Source organism: Phascolarctos cinereus, unplaced genomic scaffold (assembly GCF_003287225.1).
Source record: "Phascolarctos cinereus isolate Bilbo 61053 unplaced genomic scaffold, phaCin_HiC Scaffold_726;HRSCAF=1367, whole genome shotgun sequence".
Classification (NCBI taxonomy): Eukaryota; Metazoa; Chordata; class Mammalia; order Diprotodontia; family Phascolarctidae; genus Phascolarctos; species Phascolarctos cinereus.
This window is the reverse complement of record NW_027556098.1, coordinates 68,021,806-68,030,687: the sequence shown is the minus strand read 5'-3', so window position 1 is coordinate 68,030,687 and position 8,882 is coordinate 68,021,806. Positions and strand designations below refer to the sequence as shown.

The 8,882-nt window shown below is 35.0% G+C and overlaps 1 pseudogene; it reads left to right on the top strand.

The window, feature by feature from the left end:
* The first annotated feature begins 6,862 nt into the window (after positions 1 to 6,862).
* On the top strand, positions 6,863 to 7,451 carry LOC110198766 (translationally-controlled tumor protein-like; annotated as a pseudogene).
* The last annotated feature ends 1,431 nt before the right edge of the window (positions 7,452 to 8,882 follow it).

Here is an 8,882-nt window from a genome sequence, read left to right as displayed (position 1 = left end):
TTTTTTTTAGGGAAAACCTAGTATTTAAAATGGGAGTCTCATTCAGTGTATGAGTTTGAGGACTGATGCCTCTTTCTTTTTTAATAGTAAACTGCTTATAGATGAAGAGAAAACACTAAAATGAGCTAGAAAAAAAATCCAGCAAAGAACCCTTAATTTATAGGAATGCTTTCTTCCTTGGGCAAAAGAAAAGCGAACAAAAAAATCTAACTTGAAATAAATAGGGTGAAAGATGGTTGCCATTCTAAATGAACTTATACTATGACCTCCAACTGTACTCTCTAAAGAGTAGCATGACAGTTGGTGGAAAGAAATCAGGGTAAGGAGATCTAGGTATTTGAAACAAATGAAACCTATACTTGAGGAAAGGTTATAATTTATTTTCAAAAGAATATCAGACTGGAAGGAGGAGACTTGGTTCTGGTATTGTCTGCCCAAAGACCTAGACAGTGTCAGGAAATATAACATTTAAACTTGGATCTTGATGTAATTTGATAAACTCACTCAACACTTCTAAATCGCAATTTCCTCAGGTGCAAAATGAGAGCAACGCTACTAACCATATAAAACTCAAATTATTAATTTGATGCTCAAATGAAAAAAATAAATTTGAGAAAGTACTTGGAGAAACATAATTTATGATACAAGTATAATATATAAATATTACTACTACCAATATTAATTAGTAGTATTGGTAATGTAACTTCCAAATCTCCTTTGCTCTTTCATTTCTTTGAATATTATTTTCCTTAGTGTGTACAGTGATTATTCAGAGAGAAGGAAACTATCAAAACAGTTTCTCATGATTCTCACACAAGAAAGGATAATTATCCCTGTCCAATTAGAGCCTTGGTGAACTCTTTCTTCAAAGGACAAAGTACCTGGACATATAACGTAGACATGATCTATACATTTTTATCCAAATTGTCTTCCTTCCTTCCTTCTTTCCTTCCTTCTTGCCTTGGTTCTGGCTTTGTGATGCTAAATAATGTAGGTGGGTATGGTTTGCACTTTAGTTGTGGCTGTTGCTCATGCTGCTTGCTGCCTACTGCTGCTGTCAGAAATTCAAACAGCTAGTAACTGTGACCACTTGAGGAGACACAAAACAATATACTATGTCCTTTATTGAGACAAAGAATTCATGAAATACAAGTGACTAGAGGCCAGTGAAGTGGGAGAGATACTGATATGAATACAGAGATAGGGAAAACAGCCAAAAGAAGAGGATATTCAAAGTGGCTGAGATTGCCAGTTTGTCCTCTACAATGTTTCTTGCTTTGTATTGATTCTAGTCTTTGATTATGAGGTGGAATTTGGACACCCTTTCCCTTGTTCCATTCTCTCTCTCTTTTTTCCCCCCATGAGCTCAAACACATGTGATTGGAATCCCTCAGTTATATTTTTCAAATCAGGGAGGACAAATGAGTAAGGTTGGAGACAACTGGAGGTTGATGTGTCCATTTCTGAGTGATATTCTATTTCAGTTTCACTTAATTCTAGGTAGAAATCAGCGTGCAGTGCCTAAATTATATGAATGATCTGAACTGAAAAAGCAGCCCAAATTGGGTGAAACCTAAAGATTTAGACAGAAATAGCAGATTTTATATTTAAAAGACTTATCAATACTCTTTTTTAATCATCTAGATTAATTTTAGACCACATTGAAGAGGTTTAATCCAAATTGACACTTCAACCAAAATAAGGCCTTGATTGTGGCTGGAGCAGTCTAGCTATTTCTGTACTGAGTTCCCTCTGCTAGCTAGCATCTGGGAATAAGCAGACTCTTCTGAAGATTATTCTGGAATACATCTTAGAGAAAAAAAACACTGTGTTAATAGTTCAAGTATCATACCAACAGGTGGGCAATTTAGATATTTTATTCCCCTAATTAAATTACTTTGCTAGATAATTAATATAAAAATATTTTATTTTCTTGTAGGAAGCCATATGACCCAAGGTCATCAGGTAAGGAGGCAGAGTTTATAAGTGTCAACATCCTGCTATTGCTACTAATACTGATGATGATGATGATGATGATGATGATGATGATAATGATGATAATAGTAGCATCCTTTTAAATTTAGGAAAGGAAGCTGTTGTAAAATATCAGCTGACGTAGAATTCTAAAAGATCTAGGATTATAAAGTCATATGATTTATAACTGAGAGAGTCGGTGTAAATTTTCTGTCATTGCTCTTCATTTCACTTAAAAGGAATGAGAACAAGACATGATATGTGTATTTTTCAAAATTACATAGATAATAAATAGCAAAGCCATGATTCAAACTCAGGTCATGTGATTCTAAATCAAGTGTGTATTCTACTATGCTACAGAATATGAGAAAGGATTATAGATTAGCTTTGGAAATTGATAGGTTGATGGAAAGATTAATCAGGACGTATCATGGTAACTTTACTTTTTAAGTTTAGTAATTAACTATGTTACATCAGCAAAACATTCTGAAGACTAGATTAGATGATTTCTTAGGCCCCCTACAGCTCAAATTTTTATAATCCTAAAGAGAGCTTAATTTTTTTTGTACGGATTTCAATTGCTTGGCAATGATGCAATCAAAAAGTGGCATGATCTCTTTAAAAGTATTGATTGGTTCAATCTAATAACCAGTCAGTCAAAAGGTTATGATTTTGTTTCATCTTTGATCTTTGTGGGGCTAGGCTGATTGTCAAAAAGGAAATGTTCTGAATTCTCTAGTCATGTGCCCATATTCTAGAATGATGAATAGCACAGCAAAAGAGTACCTTTCGTGTAATATTTTAAAGTAACCTTAATTTTCCCAAATTTCTCTGAGTTAATACCGTAATTTACTTTATTGTTCTGAATCTTCGAAAATAAAATTAACAACATCATTTTATTAGCAAGTACCATAGGATAATTCATGAACCAAAGGACAGGATGGGATTCAAAGTCTTATTCAAGATAGGATTGCCAGTCACATGAGTCCCAACTTGCCAATCACAAAAATTCTACTTTTTAATCTTTCTCTTTTCTCTTATTCTCTTTTCTATTATTCTTTCTTTTCTCTATTCTCTCATTTTCCTTTTTTCAGTCTTTCCTTCTTCCTTTTCTTTTGATCACTTCATTTTTTTTCTTTTTATACTTTCTTTCTGAATCTCTCCTTTTTTACGTTCACCCTTCCTCTACATCTCCCCTTATTTCTTCTTTCTGTTTTGCTCTCAGGTTCTTTTTATCTTATAATCTTTTTGGAACTGTTAGCCTAATAATGAAATTATATGTTCACATGATGAAAAACACAGAGAACACATAAACATATCTGAAATTATTGAAAATAGTTTAAGCCAGCAACATTGAATCCTAGTTTGTGTGAGCCATTCTCTCTCTTTTCTAGTGTGTATATATGAATGTATGTGTGTGTGTATGTGTGTGTCTACACACACACACATTATATATATACATATATACACACAATGTGTATATATATGTAAATATGTATATATATACACACAGACATGTATACCAACTCTTTATAGAATGTCTCCTTTGTCATTATGCAACTCAATTTGTCAACAAATTTATCAATTTATCAATAAATCATTTTGTTTAAAAATTTAAAAAAATACTTCATTTTTTTCTGTTCCAGAAATTCAATCAATAAACATTTATTAAGTGCCTAATATATGCTATGTAGACAACCCTTGCCCACAAGAAGCTTACAAACTGGGGCAGCTAGGTGTCTCAGTGGATGGAGCACTGGTCCTGAAATCAGGAGGACCTGAGTTCAAATAGGGCCTCAGACCAAACACTTGACACATACTAGCTGTGTGACCCCAGGCAAGTCACTTAACCCCAATTGTCTTAAATAAATAAATAAAATAAAATTTTTAGCTGCAAGAGACGTGTTGAACTTCATGAGGTCAAGGAGAAATTTAGAAGAAAAAAGAAACTTACAAAACTAATTGGGGAGACCACATGCAAAGAAATTCATGCAAAGCAAGTTTTATACAGGATCAATCAGAGATAATTAATAGAAGGACAATTATGAGGTATTAGGGGAAGCTTCCTAAGGAAGGTGAGATTTTAGCTGGCACTTAGGGAAGCCAGAAAGGTCAATTATTGGAGTGAAGGAGGGAAAGTGTTTCAGGCATAGGAGATAGTGGAGAAAATGCCCTGAACTGCAAAAGGGAATGTCTGGTTAATGGAACAGCCTGGAGCCTAGTGTCACTGGTTTGAAAAGTGCATGTGAGTGAGTAAGGTGCTAAGGCATAAGAAGACTGGAAAGGTAGGAGAAAGTTAGTTCATAAAGGGCTATAAATGCCAAACAGAGTGTTTTGTATTTGATCCTAGAGGCAAGAGGGAGACACTAGAGTTTATTGAGTAGGGGGTGACTTGATCAGACCTAAACTTTTGGAAAATACTCTTTTCACATGGGGCTAGCTAAACTTTGCCTGAGAGATGGTTGTGCTACATAGAATCCAGGAGCCATAGGCCTACGTCATTCTGAGATGATTACAGATGTTCTCATTTAGAATTTTTAAAAAATCACTGCAGTCCTATCACCCAAATTAGTAGCTTCATCTTGATACAAAGAAGATCAAAGTGGTATGCATACAGATCTAAAAGTGAAAAATCAAAATTCAAGAACACATTTTTCTACTTCAGTTAAAAAGGCTATATTTTTTGTTCTCTTTCTTTCCCTTATCTAATTAACATTAATGTCTTTCTCCCCTTAGTTATTGAAAATTCACTTAAATTGCTATATGTATATGATGTGTATGTGTGCCATAATTTTTGCAGGCAGACCTAATTTGGAATTTTTTTTCTAAAATGCTACTAAACAAAAACTATCTAAAATATACTCTTCATACTAATCATAAAAATATTAAAAGCTTTGTATAATCTTTTATTAAAGGAGAGAGGCTATTGAAGATTTCATTGAAACCTATGTGTGAATTATTTATTCAAAGGTCATTTTCATCTTTTCCCCCCAGTGGCAAAGAGAAAACAGAGTCATTTAAATCTGAGACATAATTATGAAGGAGGACAGAGTGCACTAAAGTTCTTGATAGTAGGTATGATAGGGAGCCCTGTTGCCTTCAGAGACATATTTCCCTTAATATGTTAATTCATAAGAGATCTTTCAACTCATTTAAACTCCTTTCAGTTGCCATTTGTAATACTCTCCAGCTATATTTAACAGCTTGGAAATCTATTTCTTTTTCCCACTTGTCCCTTTCATGCTGGCATGTTAATCACTTTGATTTAACTATTTCAAAACCCTGTGGGAGTTAAATAATTTCTATGAACTCACTTAATAGCGTTTGTTGAACAACACACATTTCCTAACTTCAAAAGTACATAGCTTACATAGCTGAAGTAACCATAAACATCATCCATTTTTTTTTGTGATAGAATAGGTCGATTAATTCCACAATGAAGTAGTAGACTGTGTTGAATATGGGAACAAAAACTACTTAAATTATAAAAAAGGAAGCTAGTATGCTGGCAAAATGTTATTTTCACTTCTGTTACTTAACAAGATTTGGTCTTCATTTCTCCCATTGTCTTATCTGCATGATTATTGGAGTCAGCTTCAAAAATGCCAGCAGCTTTCTCAGTAAATATCATGGCTAGAAAAGCATAAAAACTGGCCATAGTTTAACCATATTGGGCCACTATTATTGGAATTTGGGGGACATAGTGAAGCTAAAAGGAGGAAAAAGAATGATTACTGCTGGCAGTAATTAGGCTCCTTGCATCTATGGAGGCTTTCACCAAAGTAAGTTCTTTGTTAAGACATTCCTTCTCAGATAACCTCTGGAATTGTGAAAGTATGTAGCAGAACTGTTTGGTATCTCTGAGAACTTCTCTAAGGTAAAAATGTGCCTCTGGTAGGGGCAGCTAGGTGATACAGTAGGTAGAGTGTTGGTCCACGTGTCAGAAATCTCTGAGTTCAAATGTGGTCTCAGATACTAACTGTGTGACCTGGACAAGTTTCTTAACCTCTCTATTCTCAGTTTCCTCATTATAAAATGGGAAGGTTAAAAGAGCAACCAGTTTGCAAGGTTGTGGCAAAGGTCAAATAATATAATATTTCTAAAGTGCTTCTCATAGTGCCTATCACACATTAGACACTTAATAAATGCTTGTTCCCTTAAGGAAGTTCCCCTTCCCGGGGCAGCTAGATGGTGCTAGATGGATAGAGCACCGGCCCTGCGTTCAGAAGGACCTGAGTTCAAATACGGCCTCATACACGTAACACATACTGGCTATGTGACCCTGGGCAAGTCACTTAGCTTCATTGCCTAAACAAAACAAAAAATCCCCCCTCCCCCATTCCCGGGGCATACTCCGTACCAGGAAGTATTTAAGACCCTGGCGATGTAAAAAATAACATTCGGTTTCTTCTCTGAAGAATTTAGATTCTATTTATATAATTCTAAGTAAATACAAAATATGTTCAAAGAAAATACAAGGCAATTTATTAGAGTAGAGAAACACTAGCATCTAAGGGGAATCATGAATTACCTCATAAAGAAGGTCGCATTTAAACTTAGCTGCTAAGCAAGCTAAGGGGTTTTAAGAGACAAACGCATTACAGGGATATTGGTATAGTTTTTGCAGTGGCATGGAGACAGAAAACGGAATTTCAGGTGAAGGGTCAGAATAAAGAGCAATTCGGCTACACTACAGAATTTTTCAAAGGGAGTGATATGTAAAAAGTCTGCAAAAGTAGTCTAAAGTCAGATTGTAAAGTCTTAAATGCTAAACAGAGAAGCTTGCGGTTTTCCACTTGCTTCCCCTTCCCCAGCCAAGCGTTGCTTTGGCTGCATTGCGCTCACACCGCAGCTTTTGCCACGACGCTGCCTCCCTCCTCCCGTCGCCATGATCATCCACCTGGACGTCATCAGCCGTGATGAGATGTTTTCCGACATTTACAAGATCCAGTAGATCGCAAACTAGCTGTACCTGGAAGTGGAGGGGAAGATGGTCACTGGTACCGGAGGTACCATTGATTATTCACTCATTGGTGGAAATGCCTCTGCTGAAGGTCCTGAGTTTGAAGGAACAGATGCCACTTTAATCACTGGAGTTGACACAGTAAGAAACCATCATCTGCAAGAAAGTAGTTTCAGAAAAGAATCTCACAAAAAGTACATCAAAGACTACGTGAAATCAGTCAAAGGCAAACTTGAAGAACGCAAGCCAGATAGAGAAAAACCTTTTATGATGGGAGCTGCAGGACAAATCAAACATACACTCGCTAATTTTAAAAAACTATCGGTTTTTTACAGGCTAAAACATGAATCCAGAGGGCATAGCGGCTCTCTTGGACGTCTGTGAGGACGGCGGGAACCCCACATATGATTTTCTGTAAGGGTGGTTTAGAAATGGAGAAATGTTAACAAATTCAGCTGATTACTTTGAATCACCTGTCATCAGAACTGGCTGCAGCTTTTGGTCATCTACACAACACCAGAACTTGGACAAACTTGTACTGATGTCATCTTGAGCTTTATTCATTTATTTTTTTTTACCTTGATTTATTTGCAGTGGAGCCATTTTAAAAAATGTCGCATAGGTTGTCTAAAATAAGAGCCTTTAATCCCCCCTCCTCAAAACAAAAAAAGAGAGAATTTTGCCTCTTACTCTGGAGGAAATAGGGATCCACTAAAACTATTTGAACAGGGATACCTCCTCACATTGGCCATCCCATGTATCAAATAGTTTGTTTTAAAACAAAAAGAAGAGGGGGAAAAATCAGCACAACTTGTCAATACATTGGACAAGTGCAAAAATATGTGCAATGTTTAATATTTATGGCCTTCCCACATCTACAAAGGGGTAGGTTTGAAGTGTTCTAATATGTCTGTTCATTCAAGTATTGGTAGATAGTCATAATTTTGATACATTCACTTTGGAAAAAAAAATGTTTTTGTATGTGGCTTTTCTTTCCATTCATATTGTTGTCATTTCTGTGAATATTGTTTTCTTGGCTCTGCTTACTTCACTCCACTGTAAGTATTCTTGTAAATATTTCCATACTTCTCTGAAATCATCACATATATACATTTATTTCACAGTAGAGTGATATTCTATTACATTCATGTACAAAAATTTGTTAAACCATTTTCCAAAAATATGACATTTACTATGTTTTCAATTCTTAGCTATCACAAAAAGTGCTATTATAAACGTTTTGGTGTATATGGTAACTTTCTTCTCATCAAACACTTCCGTGTGGCAAAAAACTAGTAATGGATTTTCTGGTACATTTTAGTCATTTTAATTACATAGTTCCAAACTCCTTTCCCAAATGATTGTACTAGTTTGCAGCTCCACCAATAATGTAAGTATGCCTATCATTTCACAACACCCTCAACATTGACTATTGCTGAGGTTTTTTTTATCTTTGTCAATTTGTAGAGCCTGAAGTAAAACTTCTAGATTACATTATTTTTTTATTTTTCTTATTATTAGCAATTTTGAGTATTTTTTCTTATGGGTATTAATAATTTGCAATTCTTTTGAGAATTACTTTTTTCATTCTCTTTGATCACTAACCTTTTGAAGAATGGAGATGTGTGTGTGTATGTGTGTGTGTGTGTGAATATATATGTGTATGTGTTTCTGTGTGTATAATCTTTGCATAAAACTTCTCTGATAAAGGCTTGATGAGATGTGTGTGTATGTAATTATACATACATGTACTTATGTATGTATGATTATCCCTTATCTTAAATATCCCCATCAAAACTGCATCTTATCAATACCAAGTGAAAGTTTAGGAATTAATATTCAAGAGAAGCAGTCAAATGGAGGTGAAATCTTCATATCAAGCTTCTCTAATAAGAGGATTTGTGTGTGTGTATGTGTACACACACAAACATATACACATATACAT